Below are 24,977 nucleotides of genomic sequence, written 5' to 3'. Positions count from 1 at the left end.
TTGAAATTCCTTCGATCCACGTGTGGTGTTTGTATAATCAGAACGGTATCGAAAGATGTCGTAAGTATGAATTTTACTCGAAATAACAAAAAGTTTGTACATTTGCAAGAAGTTTTTCTTTACCTATTCATTGAGCTTTTTTCTACTCTGCTAAAACTCGTCGTATTAAAACTGGTTTCTATCTCGATAAAATCTTCTTATAAGAAGCGAAGTAGAAACAAAGTAAAAATTGCCGGGTAAACATTTAACTCTATTAATATCAAAACTAAAGATACTTTCAAGAAGAAATGGTTATGAAATTTACCAAAACTAAGGGTAAAGTTAAATGTAGCTGGAATATTTGAGAAATTAATTTTATCCCTTATCATTATTATACTACCTTGCTGTTGTGCGTTTTGGGAAAACTTTTCAAGAGACATTTATTTATCCTTTAGTAGAGCTTTATTGTTCTGCTAAAAAGTACACATTAACGAAGCTCAAATATAGATGTAGGTAGGTGGCAAGTATTAAGTAGGTACGTAGATATAGCGCAGCAGATAAAAATGCTTAATATTTTCGATTTGATTACTTACTCGCACACACACGCTTTTCTACCTATATGTATTTAAATTTATAGCTATATATGTGCTTCACGTTTTGTTTCCATTCCAGGCACAGTCACACGTGTAGTCAATTTTTTCCTCCTTTTATTTATTTATTTAAATTAATGGGTTTTAGATTTCAAATTGTGTAATGAACTTTTTATACCTACTTCATTACACGTATTCGAGCTGAATTACAAGTATCATAGCCCGTGTGCCTTTTCGCGAAAACCGAACGAATTGCATATTCAATAGACCTATAGTCAAAATACGACAGACGCAGAGTCGAAAAAAAAATTACCTACGGAATTACCACCATATAATGAATATTCTCCATAGCATAAACTGTCAAGTGTTATGTTAATTCAATTAACGACGGGGTTTCGTTTGGAAAAATTTTATACGTAGATTTACATTCCTTTGATAATGTCATAAATTAACTATCGATGTTTCTCGTTCACTAACTTTACAGCGATAAAATGAAGTTTGTTGCATGGTGAATTTGGACCCAAAGACGAGCGTGAATTAGTCAAAGTGAAAATTAACATCGACATGGTGTGGACTCGGCGCGGTCACCAAAATATCGTGCCGTGAATTAAAACTAACTGTAAGCCGTTGTCGATGTTTAGGTACAACAGAAAGAATTCGTAAATTTTGAAATAAAACAACGCGCGGTGTGTCTTGAGAGTTAATTTAATATAAGTTTGCGTGTAGTAGTGGAACTCTTCAACGATGCGGATGACTTTTAAAATTTCTTGAGTGAATTTTTTTGCTGCGTGGTTCTCTTACTGAAGACTATGGGTGTAGCCTTAGTTATTTTTACAATTTGTTGTAGGAAAAGTGCTTCATTACGAAAGAAAAATAATTACTTGGGTACCTAGGTACCTATCCTAAGCAATTCTCGTGGTTTAAATTTGTTTTACTGCCTCGTATTACTTGAACATCGTTTTCTGGGCAAGCTCTCAACTATATGGATGAGAAATACTTACGTATTTAAATGGGAATTCGCTGCTCATCTGTTCAATTGGGATGTACCTAAATTTCAAAGTTTAAAATATAGAATGCATGTTTGCATTTTTTTGAGCCATTTTTAAAATAATTGTTCAAAAACTACAATTTAGTTCATTAATCCACTATAAGCTTTACATGCAGCTCAAACCTGCCTCCAATCGGTTCACAAGGTCGGAAATAGAATGATAATTCATACATCAACTTTCTACTTCGATTGAATCAGATTTTTATTAAAATTAAAAAATTTGCTATCATGAATTGATACTTCATCACAACCAATTTTTTTGAGGTACCAATTATTTGTAAAAAAAATAAAGGTTGACCGTCCTGTTTTTTCAAAGCAATGAGGGAAATTGATTTTGATGATCTTGTCTAAAATGTAGCTACTTATATACTTAATATATTTGTACAATTTTCTATTAGGTTACAGAGTTACACTCATTTATTGGAACAATGTTTCCATTTTTGAAAATTACTCAAATTATGCACCAACTGAAATCACTTGCAACTATATTTCAGAACTAATTTTTTCAACAACTTTTTTTCAATAAAATTTTTTCTAAAGTACGTAAAGCGGTAAAGATATAGGTCAATGTAATTCAAGTTCAAAATTTCGATGCTTGAAAAATTTTCTTCATTTTATGTTTTCAAAACTGGAAAAGCTTCAGATCGAATTGAAACCACCACCAATTTGATTCCAGAGTTAGTAAAAACTGAATAAAATCAAATTTTAGCTTTCTTCTTCAGTCTGAATTTTTGATTTTTTCATGAAAAGTAGTATCTTGCTTATTGAAAATTTGAATTTTTAACAATTTGACATGATCTCTGTTTTTGTATCTTTGGCAGGGTGTCTGGCTAATCCTACTTTTGTCTTGCATTTTGCGATAATGTCCTGCTAGTCCCACAGTTGTCTGCTTTTTTTTTCAATCACGCTTTAAACTTGAAATTTATTTATCTTTTTCGTGGAATTTTGAAGAAATGTTTTTTCCCTCCTGACTGAAAAAATGTTATGCAGAAGTTGTGTTTAACCAATAATAAAATACAAAAATTTCAGAAAATTTCTCGAGACGTGTTTTTTTTGTTGAAAAAAACGTTTAAAAAGTATAATAAATAAGACATTTCTTCTGATACTTGAAAAAAAAAATCCCAAGAATGTTACGCTTCGTTTCGCTTTTTAAAGTAATTTTCGATGAATTAATTTGCATTTTTCAGAACATCATTACGTTGAAAAAGTATGACAATAATTTCATCAAAAACACTCAAAACAAGTTGAAAAAATTTGAAAAAGGAAAAATTCAGATGGGTCATTCCACGTCAATTGGACCAACAAGTGGTAGGTGGGTTCGGCGATTTTTTTGAAATTTTTCCTGTGGAAAGACCTTCCGAAGGGATGACCAATGGCGCAAATCGCAGCCCTCTGACCATTATTAGCGGCAGCCAGGGGGTGTCAAAGTTTTCAGTGAACCTAAAATATCATCAATTTCTGGAGTGGATTACTCGATAACCGCGATACCTACCAAAATGGAACTTTTTCCCATAGTTAGTGGTTTTGAAAGGATTTTTGGTGATATCATAAAAATCAGTGTTGCCACTTTTTTTCGTACAAAAAATTAGCTCAAAAAGTTTCAAAACGTAGTTTTCATATCTTTCCGACTCTCAAAAATTCTGAAAAAAGTATATTAAAGACAACTGTTCATGCTGAACAACATATTGAAAAATTGGGATGGTAACTTGTCGCAAAGTCGATTTAAAAAAATTTAAACTTTGCGAAAAAATGCGATTATTTGATTAAAAACATGAAAAAAAGTTTTTATTGGTAAAGTTGACTCATTTGACCCCTATTTTTACGTGTCTGTTGAAAAAACTGAAAAAATCCCTTCACTCGATGAAATTAACTCATCACAAAAAAAATCAAAATTCAAAAAATAAACAAATTTTAATTTTTTTGCTGTGAGTGTGATTTTTATCAACTTTTTCATGAAATTCGTCAGAAAGAAGTCAAAATAAGACAACTGAATAAATTTAAACTTTTTTTGATGTTTGGAGTTGAAAATAGATTTTTTTTTGAATTTTGATTTTTTTGTGATGAGTTCATTTCATCGAGTGAAAGAGGTTTTTCAACTTTTTCAACAGGTACGTAAAAATAGAGGTCAAATGGGTCAACTTTACCAATCAAAACTTTTTTTCATGTTTTAAATCAAATAATCGCATTTTTTCGCAAAGTTTAAATTTTTTTAAATCGACTTTGCGACAAGTTACCATCCCAATTTTTCAATATATTGTTCAGCATAAACAGTTGTCCACAATATATTTTGTTCAGAATTTTTGAGAGTCGGAACGATATGAAAACTACGTTTTGAAACTTTTTGAGCTAATTTTTTGTACGAAAAAAAGTGGCAACACTGATTTTTATGATATCACCTAAAGCTCTTTAATACAAGTATGGAAATAGATTATGCTCTCAAGAAAGTCTTAGCATTTTACGTATGTATTACGTACTGCGCATGGCTGGTTGGTGTCGTCACGCGGTGGAGGTGGGTGGAGCAACCAATGGGGTGCAACGTTGTACGTGAACAGCTGATTTGATGCTTGCTCGCGCACTGCGCAGTACGTAAAACTTACGTAAAATCCTATGACTTTCTTAAGAGTATAATCTATTTCCATACTTGTATTAAAGAGCTTTAATATCACCAAAAATCCTTTCAAAACCCCTAACTATGGGAAAAAGTTCCATTTTGGTAGGTATCGCGGTTATCGAGTAATCCACTCCAGAAATTGTTGATATTTTATATTCACTAAACACTTTGACACCCCCTGGCTGCCGTTGAAAATGGGCTAGAAGGCTGCGATTTGCGCCATTGATCATCCCTTCGGAAGGTCTTTCCACAGGAAAAATTTCAAAAAAATCGCCGAACCCACCTACCACTTCTTGGTCCAATTGACGTGGAATAACCCAGATGGTAAAAATATTTCCATCTCTCGTCCCCCCTGCTCCCCTGAGAAAATGATCGGAAAACCTTTTAGCACTGGAAAAGTGAAAAATTTAGGCGTAAAATGTTTATCCTTCTTTCTCCTTCTTTAAAAAAAAAAGTCTTGAAGCGTTTGCAGAATATTTTCTCCATGAAAATTGAAATGTTGAAGGTATTTTTGACACTCCCCCTTCTCAAAAAAAGCTTAAAATGCCCAAAGACTTAAAAAAAACGAAAAATTGACGTGAAAATGTCGAACCTTCCCCCACCCTCCATACAGAAGTGGTAAAGTATCTGAAAAATGCCCAGCCAAAAGTAGGTACTGCCCAAGTCCTGCTTTTGAAATTTTGAAATTCTGTCAGACACCGTGTTAAAACCTTGGCTCGATTTCCAAGGGATTCGTCATGATGAAATAAAGTGTCGGTTGTTTATAACGAAGTTCAAAAAAAAATTCTTATTCAACGCTTACCTATATTATTACGTACATAGGTAGGTACATCAGTCAGCTTGCAGTTTTCCTCAGCTTCAACTTCGGGATCAAATTTTCATAATTAATAGTGACTTTTTTCCTCATGAAATATTATCAAAGCACAAGTATACAAAAAGTGCATTCATCAAAAAGCGTAGATACTTAGAATGTGAGCGCATCTTTTTCTTTGATAAGTGTTGAAACGAATTAATGAATAATATAACGCATATATATTTATCTAGTTTCAAAGAATATCATATAACTTGTACCTCTATCTAGGCTACGTAGCTTCTTTTTTTAAATTTTAATTCAACTTTTGAAAAATTACATTTTTATTAAATTCATCGAGCTTTCTATAATATACTTAGTCACCATAATTATTTTGATGAACTGCAGTTAAGTGCGGACCTTCTATATATTTTTTGGAAACATGAAATTATTTGTTTTTGTGTATTTTTTTATGGATCAATCTTATTTGTTCTGGGTGTTAATTGGGTTTCTTTCGAGTAATTGAGAGTTGAACTTTAATTAAAACTTTTCTCTGGTTTGGTGAAAAACTTTGTACAAAGTTGGGTTTCTATCTATCTGATTTGATTTATAAACGACTGTAATTAATTATCGACTTTTTCGTGTGCTTAATGGAGAGTAGATTACGAGATGTCTGTCGTACTTAGGTATTAGTTCAATATCCACCACCGAAAGAACCACATGTAATAATTTTTTGTGAAGCTTAGCATTATAAAGTAGGAGATATCATTTACTTGTTGTATTTGGAGGTACCTACATAGGAATGGATCTCAAAAAAAAATCCCAAAGATTTTTAAAAACCATATAAATAAAATTTCAGCCTGAATAATTTCCCTGGAAGAAGTACTGGAAGATATGGATCCTCAAGAGGGGGTATTTCTTTTTATTAAACTGGTTTCAAACGAATTCACTTATATGGAAAATGGATTCAAATTCTCTATTGTGGAAAAGCTTCGATGCCTCATCATTTTATTTTATTAATTTTTTGGAAGGATGGGGGTATTCTATTCATGCAAGCTTTTTTCAAATCGGCTGTTATAAGACTAGGTAATTTTACGTGGGTATTTTTATTTTAATTGCCTATAAAAGGTACACACACCGCTACAAGAACTTGATAAAACCATCTCGAAAATTCATCTCCCGCCAAATCTGATAAAATAATTGAAATATAAACCTAATACCCTCATCGCTATATTTATCAATAATTATTTTATTAAAGAAAAAAATTCGGATAGGCACGCGTGCGAAAAAAGAAATGATTTTCGTTAATTCTCGAGTATTACCCACTAATGGCATTACACCGAAAAGCTATAATGATAGGAGTATTACACGGTGCACATGGAATTGGGGTGGTTTCGAGTTGAATAATTTTCCAAAACGAGATTGTCGACGGTATCAGTTCGTGCCCTGTCGTTGACGGCTTCAGTTGTGTTTCGTTTCTGGAAAATCTACTCGAATTACGTTCGTTCTTCGTTTTTTTCTACGAATTTTTCGTAAATTGAGTTTTTACTTTAATGAAGTAAGTACTTAATTTGAAACAAATTTCTGTAATTATTTATTCTTTTTTTTTTTAACTTCTTGGGAATTTTTTTTTAATTGGATTAAATACCGGATACTTTACAAATTAATTCCTAAATTAAAACAAGTGTAATTTTAATGAGAACATGAATGCAAAGTTTGTTTTCAATCTTTGATAAGAAAAAAATAGAGGTACTTGTGATTCTATTAACTGATAAAAATAAGAACTTTACTCGAGTATCTCTTGGCGAAAATCTTATGAGGTAAGCGAAGTATTCTTTAGTTGTTGTTTTTTTGTATCATTTTTTTCAAGAAACTTTTGAAAAGTTTTTTTTCTCTTTTTTTTCAAATTAATTTTTTTGTAGCCTAATTGTGACGTTACCTACCTACTACGTAGTATTTACTTGTTGCTTGACTTTGAAAGGAGCAGGTGTTCTTTTGGAAAAAAATGCTGTATGCTTTCCTGATAAATTAATTTAAAATTTTAATTTAAAAAAAAAATATACCTATATGAAAATTAAATTTATTTATACTTTGAGACGTTTTAATAATACGCTAATAAAAAAATAATTTCCGAATCAACGAACAACAAAGTGATCTTATTTTTAGTAAAGATATAAGAACTTTTCAACGTTTCTAAATTTTTTCTCATTAAGGTCTTTAAAATTTCTATCATATTTTCATGAGACGATCGAAATTGTATGTACCAACATCTCTATAAATTTGAGTACCTACCCGTCTGGGGCTATTTATTTTCTGATTTTAATCACGCTACTCAGCAGATTCATTTATCTGGAAAATCGATGCAAAAAACATCTTTGCCAATTTTTTATCCAATTATATTTTAGAAAGTGAAACAGTGAAAATAACCTTTTTATTGAGATAGCCGTCATTCTCATCCTTGTCCGTTTATTTCTTATAATAATGTATCGTCAATTGTCATTGGAGGTAATATTTTTTGAAATCATCGAACCTTGCATCGTATACCTTATTATTATTTTTTTCCTTTCTTATTTAAGAGCGTTCGTTTTCCTCGTGTAATGAATTTTTTTGAGAAGCATTTTATTTTGTCTGTCCTTTCCAGAGCAGCATAACCATTCTCTTGGGAAAAATCACGATGATGTTTTTTCTCAATTTTTAATAACTTATCGCATTCGATATACTTTTTTTGCAGCGTATTTCTATTCTCGCTTGATAAATCAGAAATGTATGGAAAATTCAAATGAAATTGTTAGGAAGGTACATGAAAACGCAGTAATTTTACGAGTATTCAAAAAACTTTAAAGTATTGATTTAAAAATATTCGCCAAAAGAAGGAAAGTTTATTCAACTCTGAGCGAGTTGATTTAAAATATGAGAAGTTTTTCCTATACTTTAATGTACAGTTTAGTGCTCGTAGTACCATTACATGGTGAAAATATTTTATTGCTGTGTTACCATGTCATTTTATGTTTTGTTTTTGTTATGCTCGACGAATATCTGCGTATATAGTAAGTATTTAAAGCTTCTTTTTCTGAACAGCGGTTTATGATGGAATGTTACGAAAGGATTTTCTTATCAAAGTTTCCTGTTAAATTACACTCTTCAACGTTGAGACAAAGAATTTGCAAGCAAAAAAAACCTTCCAACTCGAGTAAATATTTTTTTATAAAAAAAGTTAGATTTATGGTAATTTGAAAAAATGGTAAATTTACCGCTAACCTTGAAATTACTCATAAGCTTTGTAGGGATGCTTCTTTTGGAATAAAAATTGTGGTGTGGAAAATTTCACATCAAATACGATCGTTGCTCTTTGAAAAGGACGCGAATTTGCGTAACGACGCGTTCAACCGCCGAATAAACGTTCGAGTATTTGGAAAGGTTAAACTCGGTTTCATTATTTATTTTTAGTTGATGTAGAGAAAGGTGTTTTCATCGTCAAGTATAAAAGCTTTGCATTTATATGGGGTATCGTGTGGTTGTTAACTAAGTTGGTCCATTTGCAGTGTCATAATAATGTTAACTTTTGTCTTGCACTGGCTTTTTAATTGCCTCTTTTATTTGTCATATCGTTGCTCTTAACGAGATGATGTGATGAGGTCGGTCGGCGGTCGCGATGCCAAATGAAGTTTTTAAACGTTTGCTTTATGGCATGAAAATTCACTCCGAGACTCTGTGAGAGTTTTTTCCGAGCGAAAAATTTCTACTTTTGGCTGATGGGAGTATTTTAGACGTAGTTTTGGAGGGTTGCAATTTGAATTGGACAAATGTTGATATAGGTTTACCTATTTTGAGATACAGGCAAGGTACTTAAATACATAGGTATATAAAAACTATATCGTATTTGTATTATAGGTAAGTGTAATGGGTAAAGTTAGGCTGTATCGAGCGTTGTATTTTCCACGTGCCGTTAATTTTTCTAATATACTTACCAAGGTTATAGGGTATAAATAAGCCTATATTATGTTCTCAGAAACGAAGAAGACAATTCTACAAAATAAACGATAAGCTGTGCATATAAAAATGAAGAGGAGTAGGATTAAGCATTTACAATTTTTTATTCATTTTTATGAACAATTTCTTCCAAACATTCTCTTAATGCACTTCCCTCTTCTCCCCTATCATATTTTAATTTTGAATTATAATAGGCACTTGTATAATTGTTGGCGAATTTCGTCAGATCAACAAATTCCATCGTCTACCTGATTGCAAATTTCCCAAAAAGTGGTTTTGCTGTTGATAAAGCTCATTTTCAAGGCCAAAAAATTACCTACATGTAACAATGTGACATGCTAGACAATATAATTTTGGAATGCAGTGGTGCGAATTTTTCAATCGTTATTACAACTTTCAAAAAATCCCAAAAATTTTATAAATACTTATTTGGATATTTTTTTCAATTTTTTGAAATTTGTACTGATCAAAAAATTGGCATCACTGCATTCCAAAATATTTCCCAGTTTCAGAAATGATGTCTTGCCATGTTTGGGCCTCATTATTGTGAAATATATCAAAAGGAAACATTTTAAAAACCCCGAATTGCACCCAAAACTAAGCGATTTGCAAATTTTTTGCAGTTCTGTTGTACCCATAAAGTGGTTTTGGATTTTCCTAGGTTGACGTAGAATCTTAAATATTAACTTTTGAAACTGGACCATTTTCCACAAAACAGGTTGGGTAAGGGCTACAATGATAAAACCTTGATTTTTTTGAAAATACCTTCTCTTTGAGGACCCATTCCAGGAGCATCTTCGAAGCGTAAATTTTTTCTGAATGACTTTAAACTCAGAATGAAACTCTCCACTGAATTTGGCCAAAATTCTCCAACATTTTTGTTTTTTGTGATCCACCAAAATATTGTTTCAATCAGTTTTCAAGATTATGTGCTTAAAATTTTGATTTGAAAAAATATGATTGGTAATGAATGATCTTATAATTTTTCTAGTGTGAGTAATCAAAAATAAAGTTTTTCCAAGCGTTGTATGTCCCCATTATGACTTATGAGCTCTCACAAAAAAAAATTGTGATGTAAAAAATCTTCCCTCTTTTTGATGCTATAGGTAACTTTTGTTTCGACATTTTCATTACTTATATTCAGGCAAATCAGCAGGAGTGGATGGAATTGTAGCAGAAATGATAACAGCAGTAGAAGAGGAAAGCATAAGAGTGCTGCAGAGAATCTGCAACAAGGTCTGGGAAGAAGATTGGCCTAAAGACTGGACTACATCTGTGCATGTACCTCTGCACAAGAAAGGCTCAATGATGGAGTGCTCAAACTACAGAACTATATCATTGATATCACATGCAAGCAAGGTACTACTGGCAATCATACACAAGCATATCAAAGCGTACATCCTACCACAGATATCACCAGAACATGTGGGTTGTGTGCCAGGAAAATCACAAGAGAACAAATCCTAAATGTACACCAAGTGATTGAAAAGGCAAGAGAATTCAACAAGCCAGTGTACATGTGCTTCATTGACTATGAGAAGGTACTTGACAATGTGAAGTGGAAGATTCTCCCTGGCAAAACCTCAAAAAGCTTGGAGTACCGTACCAGAGCACCTTGTCAGTCTCATGGAGAGTCTGTATGAGGGCAACGTGGCACAGGTGAGAGTTGAAAGAGTGCTCACCAATCATTTCCATACAGCAAAAGGAGTAAGACAGGGATGCATACTCAGCCCAATTCTCTTCAATGCATATGTGTACAGATATTCCAAAAGGGCCCATTTGGTCGGTGCTGAGAAGGGTATAGATTTTATTTTTCAAAAATCAAAATAAATTTCCAACGTTCTCCTGTGGATCCCAATGGTGTTTGAGTGTGAAGCTGTCCATGAGAGCTTCACATTCCCGCGCCATTTAGATCAATTGGAAATCGTTGGAAGATTGTACTGATTTTTGAAAAATAAAATTTATACCCTTCTCGGCACCAACCTGATGAGCCCTTTTGAAATATCTGTACATATATGGAGAATGGGTAATGAGAACTGCCCCAGAGGATTGGGAAAAGGGAGTCAGAATTGGACGAAAGACATTGTCAAACTTACAATATTATGTGGATGACACAACCCTGCTCACAGAGACGCCAGATGAGATGAAGGAAGCAATGAGGCAGGCCTGAGAGTCAACAAAGGAAAAATGAAAATAATGATAATCAATAGGGAGCAATAAAAGAACAGACCTGAAATATTGGAGATTGATGGTATAGAGGTTGTACAGGACTTTGTGTACCTTGGTTCATTAATAATGAATCAGGGAAGCTCAGCAGGAGAAATCAGGAGAAGGTCGGCTATAACAAAGACAGCAATGGGAAAGCTCAACCACATATGGAAAAGCCACAACATTAGGAAGGCCGAAGGCCACATAGCTGAGAATCATAAAAACGCTAGTCTTCTCCATCTTTCTGTACGCATCAGAGTGCTGGACAGTACGCAAGGCAGATCAAGATAAAATTGACGCATTTGAAATGTACTGCTACAGACACATGCTAAGGATATCATGGGTCCAGAAAAGAACAAATGCCTCAATACTTCAACAACTGGTTGTAAAGGAAAGGCTAAGCACAGTAATCAGGAGATAAATACTACGCTACTTCGGACACATCATGAGACAGGAAAACTTGGAAAAATTGGCAGTCCAAGGCCACATAGAGGGCAAGAGAGGAAGGGGAAGATCACCCACCCGATACACGGACTTAATCAAGAAAACTGCCAAAATGTCAATGGGAGAATGCATGAGAAAGGCCGAGGACAGAGATAGCTGGAAGGAACTGGTTGCGGGGATTTTGTGGTCGCAATGTCCGGATATGGGGAAGCGAAGGAGAAGAAGATATTCGGGTAGGTACCTAATTCAAAAAGTTACAATCAAAAAACTAAAATGTGGACCCTTTCGACACCTTCTCAAAGAGAGACAAGATATGTACGGATTTTGGAAATATTCGAGAATATTAATATTGCTGATCTCAATAACCTGAAAAATTGGGTATGTTTTTATTTATTTTTCTAGATGACACCAATGCGTTGCAAAATATTTCTCCAGTTTCAGAAATGATACCTTTCCATGCTAAATTGGCTCGAATAAGGTGAAATATTTGGAGGGAAGGGGGGAGTTTCAAATCACAAATTTACTCAAAAATAAGCGATTTGCAAATTTTTAACCATTCAGTAGAACCCTATTAGTAATTTTTGATTTTGATGGCAAGGGTACTGTAAGTCGACGCAGAATCACAAATAATACAATCTTTTAGGACTGTGTCATTTTGAGAAACTGTCAACTCAAATAAAGGTTTACACTGAATTTGGTCAAAATCCTTTAACATTTTTTTTCTCGCAATCCACTGTAAAATGAAGGTACCCTATGTAGATTATATTATTCACTTTCAAATTCGATTACTGTTCATTTTAAATAATTTTCCTTCAGTTGCTTACAGTTCCATTAATCAGATTAATTACTAACAGTTTTTACTGATTACGCTCACTTTGATCTTTTCTCATCTCAGCATTCGTGCCTCAAATTGAAGTAGTTCAAAATAAGATTAAAGTACGAAGGTGGGCGTAATTAAATCACCAGTTACTTTATGTGACTGAATTTGCAAAATTGAATAAATTATGCAAAAGAGATTAAGACGAAACTCAGTTGCTTATCGTTGTGTTATGGGTAAAAGTTTGAATGTGTGATTTTGTTTGTTGGAAAAATCAAATTAGCGTTGAGGATTAAACTGTGTGTATTCATTTATCTAGTGAAAAACATATTTCTGTAGTTGAGGTAGGGAAGCTAACCACATTAGCTCAAAATAGTCTCATTGCCAGACGATAAATAAAAGTCATAAAATTTCAATCCCTTGCCGTTTCAAATCGATCGTTGCGCGATGCTAGATAGGTATATCAGCGAGAAATGCAAACATCAATCTCTGTCAACCTGCAACAGCCCTTGAAAACACAGAACTTTCTGCATGAATTCAATTACAACGACAAAATTCAAATTTTGTCATCCAATAATTTCATATAGAAAGCACATCATAAGATTTAATATTGTTGTCTCAATAAATCTCAGGCTTGTGGGAAACACTCTTACACGTGTCCACTTCGGTCTACCTTATCATTCATTTAAGGTGGGCTAGTCCATTTGAACCACTTTGTATGATTTGTTTGTTCGAGAAATAAACGGTTTTCGGTATTTGAAAATTTTCCATTTGTTTTACGATCCACTTCACACAGAAGGTTTAATGGAAAACGAAACTGAAAATTTTATCGATAAAAGAAAAATGAATTTCTTCTGTACGTCTTCAAAATGTTCATATGTACTCGTGTTTACGTGTATTGTGCGAATTTTGCGAAAAGTTCGAGTACCTACTTTCTTGTTGTGGAAATTTTTGAAGTATTTTCTCACATTTTCTGACACGAGAGAATGAAAAACTTAATGAATAGCCTATGAAAATTTACTAATCGAGATAACATAAATCACATTCCTTTTTTCGCCGTAGATTTTATTTTAAATCTCAATCTAGAGGGTTGCATTTTAGGGTAGAAAAAAATTAGGTTGGCGAAAATTCCATGCCACAAACACATAATCATTAATAGAATTTATTAACTCGACGAATTAATGCGAAATGTCGCATGCAATGCGAACTTCACTTCGCCGTCACTTTATTAACAATTTGATAGCGGTATATTCTTTGATAATTAACCTCGTTATTTTGCCTCTAAATCGACGAATTTACTTCCTACCGAAATTTCAGCGAGGGGGTACCCATCGAGAAAAATGTTCAACCTATAAAGATTTTCAATAGTCGGTAACCTTGACTCAACATCTAAAAACGATACGCTTCGTTAAAATAAACGTTGCGTAAACCAACGAAACGAAAAATAAACGAAAAAAAAAGAATGTGGAAATTATTCAAGCTCACAATGGGCTTTTTATGATGGCAAACTGATTTGAATATAAATGCTACTGGTATGGGTAACAGGCTAGGGAGAAATCTTTTTTAAAAAAATTTTCTTCAAAAACAGTTTCATATTGTTCTGCGGTTCTTCGATTTTGTTACAAATGAGATACGTCGTAACGAAACGATTTTATATCTGTAGCATTTCACGATAATAAATATCTTTTACGAGTTCCATGTTAAAAATAGCTAGGACTTTTTTTCTGGATTTTTATTCCTCAATTTAATTACCTATTACGAGTAATTTTAGGGTATAGCGTATTTTCCATGTTGAACTAATTGACGATAAAATTAACCCCTTTTTGCATACATCTAACTGCACTTCTTCTACTCGTATTGGAATCATCGATGAACCGAAACCTATAGAAAGAAATACAGTAGATGCTAAATGAATTACTTACTTAATTCAAATAGTGTATAGTTTATTATTCGAAGAGCTGTTATACTTAAGTTTTACATTATACAATAAAGTATCGTGTTTATTAAGCGGATTATTGATGCTTGGTAGTACTTCTTATACCTTTATCACACCAAAGCTGAGCAAATTCTGCGCTACGTACCTTATAAGTGAAAATTAAGGTTTTAATTCGCATTCATTATTCAATACGATTTGGTGTTATAAACAAGTTCTACGTATTCAAATTTGAAAGCTTCTACTAAACGATGTACTCAACTCTGAAAGCTTCTTTCGTACATATCGTTAATACTAATAAGGTGCCTATTTTAAATTGTTGTGTGAATTGGAGTGTGCTTTATAGTGCAACGAGACTTACACGAACCTGGCGAAGAGTTTAAAGATTTTCATTCATCAAGGGAAAATATTTCGATTAATTTGTAAAGAAAAATTGGAGCTTTAGACGAATATACCTACATAGGGTGTTCCAAAAGTACTTGTTCGAACTGTTTGTTCTGGCGACGATCTTTATTGAATTTTTATGAGGTTAGCCACTCGAAAATTTAGAGTGAAGAGAGGAAGGGTCTCGTAGAAATTAGCTACTAAATCAATTCATTGCTTAATTAAAAGCATACTTACATGATTAAGAAATTTTAATTAGATAGGTAGGTACCAACAAAATCAATAGAATTATTAGAATTTAGCGCACCCATAGTTATAATTTATTTAATGGTTCCTTACTGATATGTACATATCTATCTACATACGAGTATGTGGTAATGTTCCCAACTACATACAAGATATACTCATCATATTCATCAAACTGAATACGAGATTAAAAACACGGTAGGTAATTCGTGTCAAAGGAATACAATGAATAATAAACAATTAACTCGCAGTAATCTGAATGTTGTTCTTAAATCCGCGAATAGTAGATGACATATAATATGGCAAGATGTTGATACATTTACATATGCGAAAGGATTGTGTGGAAATTCGTACTCGTGAATTTTCATCTGGAATTATTCAAAAATGAAATGTAATCTGATTATACGTGCTCGTATATGCAGCATTTGAAATTAAAATTAATAGCGAAGAAATTCATCATTTCACTCAAGATGCATGTGTATCTATATTATGTACCTGTACCCTATGGGCTAATTAAGTAAGTGATGTGGTCGATGTCGTTGAATGTTAAATTATGTCAAGTTCATGACAATGGAGTGATATAATGTGTATTTAGGTATAACTAGGTGAAAGCTCTCGTATTACCGAAAGAGACGATGAAAAAGTCGTCGTCATTTTTTCTTCATTTAAAATCTCGGTTTTCTCGAGAAACGAAACGAAATAACCGTTTCATTTTCCGGAATTGTCGTATCATATTTTCAAAATTATTTTTCTCATTTTTATTCGAGTTGCTGTATTATTTCAACATTACGTTTTTTTATTTATCCACCTTAATAACCGTTTTTAGTCGGCTATTTAAAAGATTTCTGCTTATCTGAGATTGCTTTCTGTCTGAAAAAAAAAACTCAGGTTTCGAAAGATAAGTACATTCAAGGTTCAAGGCAGGTGGGTATTAACTTTTATTCCGGAAACCAATTCATTTAGGTATTAGAACCTACCAATATTTTTTCTAAACCATTTTGTCTCCAATTCTCACGAAGAATCATCAGGAGGAGGAGGATGAGGTAGTCGTTTTCCAACTTATTCTTATCCTTTTTTCCGTTATCTAAATCTCAGAATTTTTTTCGAGATTGATCACACTTAGAGTAAGTACATAAATCTGTTCCTGCCGTTTCAAAAAATTTCTTTAAAAAGATTCAAAATAACTTAAAAAGCTTTGAGAATTTGAAAAGTGGGCGAATTTTTTCGTGAAAGTTCAATTTCCAATTACACTATTAACAATTTCTAAATCATGTAAAAATCTGTAAATGGAGAGGGAATGGCCAAGGGGAAGAGAGGTGAATTTGAGATGATTTTCTCATCTTTCGTGCAGTAAAGGTTGTTACATGTAATATCAAGAAAAACTTGAATAAAATCAGTTTTTCTAACCATAGATAGAAGGATTTAACCTCTCTCCTCCTTCAAATGTACGCTTATGCGTGAGTTATGCGAAACAAAATGCTCTGAAGTTATGGATAAAAAAAACAAATGGAGGAAAAATGAGCATTGAAATTCAGGGGTTCTTTTAAAAACCCACCAATGTCATAAAATCAAATTGTACTGGAGTTTATTTTAAAGCACTTCTGAAGAATTTTAATCTCAAACTTATGTTACGGATTTTTTGATTTTTGAAAACATATCTCGCAATCTATCAATATAAGTTGAAATTTTGTGAAAAAACTAAATCTCTCAGTGAACACACTTTTTGAGCCAGTTTTGAAGAATTTTGAGTCCAAAATTGGATCATGATTTCAGAGATTTCTGAAAAAGTGTCATGCGACGTATCAAAACAAGTCTAAATTTTGGTAGAAAATTAAAAATTTCAGTCAGAATTTTCGTTGAGCACTTCTCAAGAATTTTGAGGCCAAAACTGGATTCTGATTCACAGCGAAAAAAAATAATTTTTTCAAAACTGCCTTTTCTTTGAGGGCTTAAGTATCTCTCTTTCAGAAACTGGGTGGCTGAAATTTTTTCTGGATCACTTTCAAATTAAGATAAAAATTTTGAAAAAAAAAACATTTTCCTGCCTACCTTGTTTTATGTTTTAAACAAATATATTTGTAGATATTTGTCAGACCAGGCATTTCTTTTGACGTACGTAATTTTAAAATTCCACCTAATTGGATGGATACATTTTAAAATATTGGAAATTCGTTTGAAAATTCAGTTCTCGTTAAAGATTATAACTTCGTAAACTGATTGGAATCATTTCTCTTAAATTATTAATTTTCACAAACCAAGCAAAATCCCGCAAAAAAATTCTCATCGTGAAGTTGAGCGGATTTGATAATTATAAAATAAATAAAACAGCCACTTTTTGAAATCTAAACTGTACCTATCTGTTTATTTAACTCAGAATGCCTAGCGGTTAAAACATCATTCAATGCTGAGCTCGGAATAATAAAAATATACGTAAAATATGATCGGTTATTTAACGAAACCTAGTTGAAAATTTTTTAAACATGGGAATCGCTTTTGCGTTCCCTGAAGCGTGCTTTCTAATGACTCATTAGCGCGGTGAAAATTGTCAAGCGGTGGTGAAATCAGCTAAAACCTGAAAATTATCGTAATTTTGTACCCGTTCTTTATTAAATTGGCTCGTTTTTCAAAAAAAAAAATGTATAGATAGGTAGGTAAATATACCTACTTGTTACGGGACTTTGCGAATGGTAAACTGAATTTTGATTTTTTTAAAAGTAGATTTTCCCATCGTAGCGTTATTGGAAAAAGATGAAAGTGACGAACGAAATACAGTATTTATATTAGATTTTGAGTCTGTCTCGTAATTTGACGCCAAAATATTTAAGCTATTGGAAATTCTTTTTTATACATTTGTCTCTTAATATTATACCTATACAACTCGCTTTTATAAAAACAGTTTGGAGTATTGAGAAGCTATTCTACTCCAATGTCCTGTTTTCTATTGAAATTTATTTTAGGTTATGATGTAGGAAGACTGTGACATGTATAGGTATGTTTCCACGATGTTTAATAAAGAACGGGAAGTTGCTGGAGTGCTGGGGTTGGTCAAGGAAAAAATATGTCTGGATTTTGTTCGAGCATAGGTAGGTGCCCTGAAGGGTTTTCGCAATTCAATGCATACGTATTCTATTGAAGACTAATGAAAAAATTTCTTGTGGGCGATACGAGGACTTTTATATGTAGGTATTATGTTGTTCAATTAAAATACTTTTGAGAAAAGATACCTACCTATATAGACTGCGAGTTGACGTAATAATAAAAATTTTTGGGTCACCGAAGGACATGTAGAGGATACAGCGTGTAATAAACTTGTATCACCTGCTGGGTATCTTCAATCTTGTGTGTGTGTAGCATAGTTTTGAGATAGTATATTCCGAGTGTACCATATAAATATATACACGTGCACCATTTTATGAAGCAAATTTAATAACGTTAGTTCTGGCTTTTGTTCGCTATTACGCGCCAAACTAAGCTAAAATTTATTAAATCTTTTTCAAAGCTAAGCATATATCCCAAAATTAAGGAAAATTCGACACAATCTCATGGAGTGTATAGTGTAGTGTAGTAGGTGAGTAGATGGACCTGTTTATATTTTCAATTATAACGTCGAACATGAAACACGGCGGTGAAATACGACCGTCGTGTTATGAAGTAATTTTTTTTCCCTGTTCAGATTTGCTGAACATTGTTATTTTTTGGCTCTGTTATTCGCGATGCGCTTTTTCTGTTTATTTTCGCTTCATCAACGAACGTGTGGAAAATTCAAATCGTACGTTCCCCGAGACTTTTGTTATTTGACGTAGTTTCACTGCCACCGCCCTTCGCCACCTCGTCCTCATCGTGTTCCAAAACTGAAGAAACTTTTCGAATGTAGCTCGTATCATGTTTCGTATAAGAAAACTCGTTGGGCTTTTGGGAAATGGTATAGCTTTGTTAATAAGTTCTCCAAATGGCGTGACGTCTTGAGAAAAAGTCGAGAAAAATTAATTTACTCGGCTGTAATCTGGAAGCCAGTTTCATATTGTCGATTTATCAAAATTTACCCTTTTTTTTATCATCTCGATTTAAATTTAGTTCGAATTCCAGATTCATTTTGTAGCGAAAATATTTTTCAGAATGGCGAATAATTTGAATGATTATATTCTTGATACATATTTAAATCGTTTTCACGATTCAGTTAGCTTGTAAGGATTTTAGTTTTACGCGTCGAGTAGGTAACTGAATTCTTTTTTAACGTTTGGCGAATGAGACGAATGGCCTACACTGCGCGAGATTTTCTCTGAAAAACTACCTTTTTATTTTTATACCTGCTTCGTTTATGAAAAAGAAACTGTTAGCTGTTAGGTTTTTTCTTTGGCAATAAATTTATATAAATGTTTTAATACTTCTGCAAGACGACTGCTCGAGCCGCTCGAGGAAGGTCAAGAGTCAGATGAGAAAAAAGAGCAGGCTTTCATCCGAATAAATTGAATTCGCTGTAGGGTCAATGATTTCGTGTACAGGCAGTAAATTTTATCGAATCATTTTAAATGTGAAGTTGTGCGCCAGGAGTCAAAATGTATTTTGTGTAAAATATAACAAGTGTCCAAAGAGCCAAAATGGGCGTGGTTATTATTTGATGTATAATTTTTGCTGGTGAGGTTGTAGGTCCGAAAATATATTTATTCGTTTTAAACTCTATTTTAAATGGAAAAAACATTTTACCCTATGTGTGTTGGTATTTCTAGGTACTTACTTATATGGAAAAAAAAACAGGATTTTTTGAGAATTTCTGGCGAATGAGTTTCAACTTTTCAGTCGTTCGGTTAAATGAAAAGGGAAGCAATTCTTACGAGTATGAACATTTTTCCACTCTATTATGGAAACTGAAACGAATCTCTGAAGTAGATATTTAGAATGATGTAAAGAGTACTTACATTATCGAGTGTTCTGTTCGTAGTGTCGCATAGTCCGCCAATGTAAATTTGTTTAGTACTCAGGAAACTGAAGGAGTGTAAAGTTATGGACTGGTTAGCGTTAATTTTTCCAGAATAGATAACTCCTTAAATATTATAATTGACACCACGGTCGAGGCAATACAAAATTTTTCCTTTCTTGTAATTTAGTACCTATACGTAGTATTTAACATGAAGAGGAATAATGATTTCTCGCGGTGTTTACTTCCGATTTGAACCGATCCACGATTTTTGAAAAGAGCGCAATCTGAAACCTCCGTAACCAAAATTTCAACTGCTCAAATTGCTTTTTCGATTTTTAAAAATTTTTTGAAAATTCCAAAATTGACAATTTTTGGTAATTTAGGTTTTTTTAAATAAAAAAAAATTATGTATACGTAGTCTACTTACGCATCATTCAGTAGAAAATATTGAAATTCACCCTGAAACATCAACTCCCTCGATCCGAATTTCACTATTTCTACGCATCTGGAGCTCCCACTGCGATTTTTCATTTTTGGGAGGGGGGAGTTGATTTTGAATTTTTTTCACATTATTTCTCTGCTCAAAGAATTACACTTGAGGTGTCCACCTGGAAATTTGCTCAAAGGTGGGTAAATCTTTCAAAAATGCCAAGGATAAATCACAACTAGATTTTTCGCAGCTCAAATTGATTTTAACTCCTTGTAGAGAAATTTTAAAACTCAGGAAAAATTTTAAATCGCATTGGAGGCTCCGGAATGGCCAGAAAAAGTGAAATTCCGTTCGAAAAAGTAGATATTATGTACTCTTAGTTTCAGGACTAATTTCCATAATTTTTAATGAATAAGGTGTATTTTGAATTTAAAGGAAATTGTCAAAAATCTAAAAAATCAATTTGGGCAGCTGAAATTTAGGCTATAGAGGCTTCAGATAATGCTTTCTTCTAAAATCTCGGCCCTGTACAAACCAGAGGCGGACATCTCGAGATGAGAAACTAGGTTGTAATTGCTAATCCTCTTAATTGACAATTTGTTTTGTTTTTTGTTTCAGGTGAGTACAAATTTTCGTCATGAGAGCTTGCAATATGGTGGTCAAGTAAGTCATTAATTAAGTGGCAAGTTAAAGGTATCCACTAACAATTGAATCGAAGCATGATATTCGATGCATTTGTCCGATTCTCTGAAAACTGGCTGAGATTTGAAAGCCGCGAGACAAGATAAAAATTTGTGAGGAAGCGAGGAGTAAGTTAAGAGCTAGAAAATTTCGTTTTTTTTTTTTTAAATCTCTGTTTAAAATTGTTAAGTAATTTAATTATTCAAACTGGACGGAAAGGCTGGTTTTATTTTTTTAGAAAATGAAAAACGTGGGTACCCGAAGAAAATTGATGAAGATATTTTACAATTTAAAACACTTCGCCATCATCATTTTCACGAAGAAATTTTCCAAAAAGAAATTGTTAACCTACTCCAAATTAAACTTTAAAAAAAATTAATAAAAGTTGGAAAATTACGTCACATAGAATAAAACTTGGAAAAAATTTGTCAGAAATAAAGTAAAAATTACACGAGCCTCTCTCGAATGTCTACAAAGTTTCAACCATTTCAAAATATCAAAAAAAATGTTGAAGAAAACTTGAATAAGAATGGAAGTAAAAATGGAATTTTAGAATAATGTCTAAATATTATTATTTGAGACGATTTCAACGTATTTATTTTCTCATACCTATCTTCTGTATTCTCTCAAAAGAAAGCAAGAAAAAAAATTATTTTTCGTATTTTAAAATAAATTTAAATAAAATATCTACGTAAGGATAATACGCCTACGAGTGGGTATTTTAAACCACTTCTAATAATCGAAAAAATAACGCAGGTATATCATTAAAATTGAGTTATTTTGGAACCACTAAAAAAAGTAAAGAATTGCTTTTGAGAAAATAACAGCGCAGGTAGAAACTTTCTACATTTTAATTGAAATTTTTTCAAATATATAGTATAGGCTTATTTTCCTTATTGAAAAATGAAGAATTTCTTCAATTTATTGTTTAGAAGAAAGGAAGCTGAAAATTCGCTTAGTGTTCTTTTAAAGTAAAAATATCATATTAGGCCTTTGACCATTTTAATTGACATTTTTTCGACTATTTTTTCATTTTTTAAAATTTTTTGAAAAATTGCTTCAATGATTGATGATATACAGGGTGGCCCAAAAGCCTTTGACTGTTTTTTCCTTAGTGGTTCATATATGCTTCCGTATGTATAGTTTTTCTTATTGAAGGAGAACATACAGAGAAAAATGTGAACCACTAAAAACGCAACCGGTCAAAGACTTTTGGGGCACCCTGTATGTATAAGATAAGTAAAATAGTCAAAAATTCCAAATTTGGAATATTTTACCTAGATTTTTTTTTTAGAATGGAAGCGAAAAAAAACAAGACCAACACATAAGAGGCTCCTATAATGAAGTCCACTTGTACGTATACAAGTACGTATACCGCATTTAGCAATCAATTCAACATCGAAAATTTAAAAAACCGGTTCCCACCGAATTATGCGTTGGGTGCGATCCAATATCGTAATTTGAAAATTGTCCAATGTCCACAAGATACAAAACGTTCAACTCGAAAAAAATTCACCTCGACACGTATAAACCGTTCAGCTTGAAAAAACACCTTCGACAAAAAAAAGCCAAATAATCTCTGCACTCGACTCGATTTACACGAAACACATCCTATAAGTTGTCGAGAAAGCGGGAAAAAATAAAATAAAAAAACATTAGCTTCGTAGACAAAAAAAAAAGGAGAAAAAGAAACACAGCTATTGCGTTACGTTTAAAAACGAAAGTCGAACAAGAGGATATCACTGACCTCCAACGTAAAACTTTGGCATCTTACGTAAACAAAATATTTTGTCCACCGTGCTACTATACGCTAACTTTGGTTTAAGGGTGAAATCATAGGGAAACCCCCGTCGAGATAGAATTTACACCGAAGCCAATTTAAAAACGAGGGAAATTTTCCACGAATAGTCAGCATTTTTACATACGTCTTCGTTTTACTCAAATAAATAAGCCTTCGTAAAAGATCCAAGGTTTTTAAAGTAACTCGAACTTCTTTGTATCTTCTTTTTGCCAGTTTGTTGCCAAGTTATAAAAAAGTTTTTGATAAGTTGCCAAAAGCTGAAGGATTCCTGGGTGTCACGCACGCGAGATTCTACTTCTTTAAGTTTTCAATACAGCGGACATAGCGCGTTCCAGTTTATCGTCCGGCTTGGTTAACTATTTATAAGTCCATTTGTATTTCCTTTTCGTCTATAGCAAAACTGAAAACTTTCGTAAACGTCCATAAAAACCAATTGTGTCCTTTTTCTCTTCTTTCTTGAGTAATCGAGTCGGCCAACTTTCATCATAAAGCAGCAGTGTTAACGACAAGTGTGCTTATATAAAACGGCCTCTAATAATCCGCGCGCCGTTCACGTTATTGGTATTAATAATCGCGTCCGAATGTTGATATCTTTAATAGTAATTACTTTTATGAGATATTCGCCTTGGAACGAGTTGTTGAATATGGGAAAATTAACGAGAAAAAAAGACATCTCGGCAAGCTGCGTGCGGTTGCTGCGTTGAGCGAATTTTTTGCTCTCGTAATAATTTGACTATTATGATACGTCACACAATTTTTTGAATTCATTGGATTTTTATGGTACGTAATTCAAAAAAGGTCATAAGAAGGATTAGAGGTTAAATTTTTTTTTTTAGAAATGTTGTGTAAATTTTGGGAGGCCTTGTCACACCTCCTCTCCCGTTGAATTCACCGAATCTTCTCAATATGCTTCAGTCTCCCATTTCGAAAAAAATGAATGACTATATAGGGACAGAGAGAGCTCAAAAGTATAATTAATAATTAAGCAGTAGCAGTCGATACGTCACACCTCATTCTCATCATTTTCTTAATTTTTCTTATGAAGAAGCAGGGGGCATCAAAGGACCTGAAACTAAAATTGGTTTTTGTAATGAGAACTTTTCGAGATAAATAATGTTATTTTTAGAACACCTTGTATGGATTTAAAAAGTGCCCATTGTAAGAAACTTAATAGCAATGATGTTACTTCATTGCCTTCAATCCAAGAAAAATTCAATGAACTTCGTCTGAATACGAAGGACATTACAGATCACAAAGTCAACGTTATACAGTACTATTAAATTCAAGGCCTTCTTTATAATACCATCCTATTCGAAAATTTTTCTAAAATCTTTAATACTCGTACTCGTATAGCCTTATGCTGTTCGCATCGCTCTGAAAATTTCTACAAAAGTATAGATAAGCACAAAACATTGAACCTGAACATAAACTGAACTCAATCAAAAAAACGTTTTAAAAAATATGCCTCAAAATAGAATAAAATCCACGACTCACTAGAAATTCAAAGTCCATAAATTACAACAACCTGTTGACAGATTACGAATCAAAACATAGTACAGTAAACTCGGAACAGCGACAGATATTCAAGCTTTCCAACTCACAGTTATTCAGTCGTTGAAATTCTAGCGAAAAAAAGAATAGGAAAAAATTGCGCGTTAAAACGTTAAAAAGTCTATTCAGAACAACAAAGAAAAAAAAAAGGTCCGTATATAAGTTTGACTCACGCTAAAACCATAGTAAAAAATTTTCTGCATTGAAAGTTTTATACGTTCCAGTCAAAAAGTTTGGTGATTATTTTATTTTAATGAAGTGTATAATACGAAAGTTGCCTGCCCTATCGCAACGTGCCATGCCATACCAGATCAATAGGAATTTTTTTTTCTCGCTCGCGTGTAATAAATACAGCTCATTAGAAGCGTGTTGTAATTTAATCGAATGCAACGCGTATACAAAAGGATGGAATTTTGAAAAAAATTCTCCCGGCCAGGTTCGACGATATTATTGGATTGTTCTATCATAGTGCCGGGCTTCCTTTTCCTCGACATTCTATCAACGCGAATATAAAACTTATTTGCTGTTTAATATGAAAACCTAAACGGCTATTAAA

The 24,977-nt window shown here is 32.9% G+C and overlaps 1 protein-coding gene across 7 annotated transcripts in view; it reads left to right on the top strand.

Annotated features, from left to right (window-relative positions):
- Positions 1-24,977, top strand: part of LOC135835880 (zwei Ig domain protein zig-8-like) — a 294,812-nt gene that overhangs the window by 50,814 nt on the left and 219,021 nt on the right. For 3 of the 7 annotated variants that reach the window (XM_065350349.1, XM_065350343.1, XM_065350347.1), the window contains exon 1: positions 6,457-6,576. The exons of 3 other annotated variants lie outside the window; for them this stretch is intronic. The gene's annotated coding sequence lies outside the window, so the exon portion shown is untranslated. Of the gene's footprint in view, positions 1-6,456; positions 6,577-6,790; positions 6,839-24,977 lie in introns of those variants that run through there. One more of the 7 variants, XM_065350345.1, reaches the window with a different exon arrangement.

The sequence above is a fragment of the Planococcus citri genome, chromosome 2 (genome assembly GCF_950023065.1).
Source record: "Planococcus citri chromosome 2, ihPlaCitr1.1, whole genome shotgun sequence".
Classification (NCBI taxonomy): Eukaryota; Metazoa; Arthropoda; class Insecta; order Hemiptera; family Pseudococcidae; genus Planococcus; species Planococcus citri.
The sequence above is the reverse complement of the archived record's forward strand: the minus strand, read 5'-3'. Positions and strand labels throughout refer to the sequence as shown.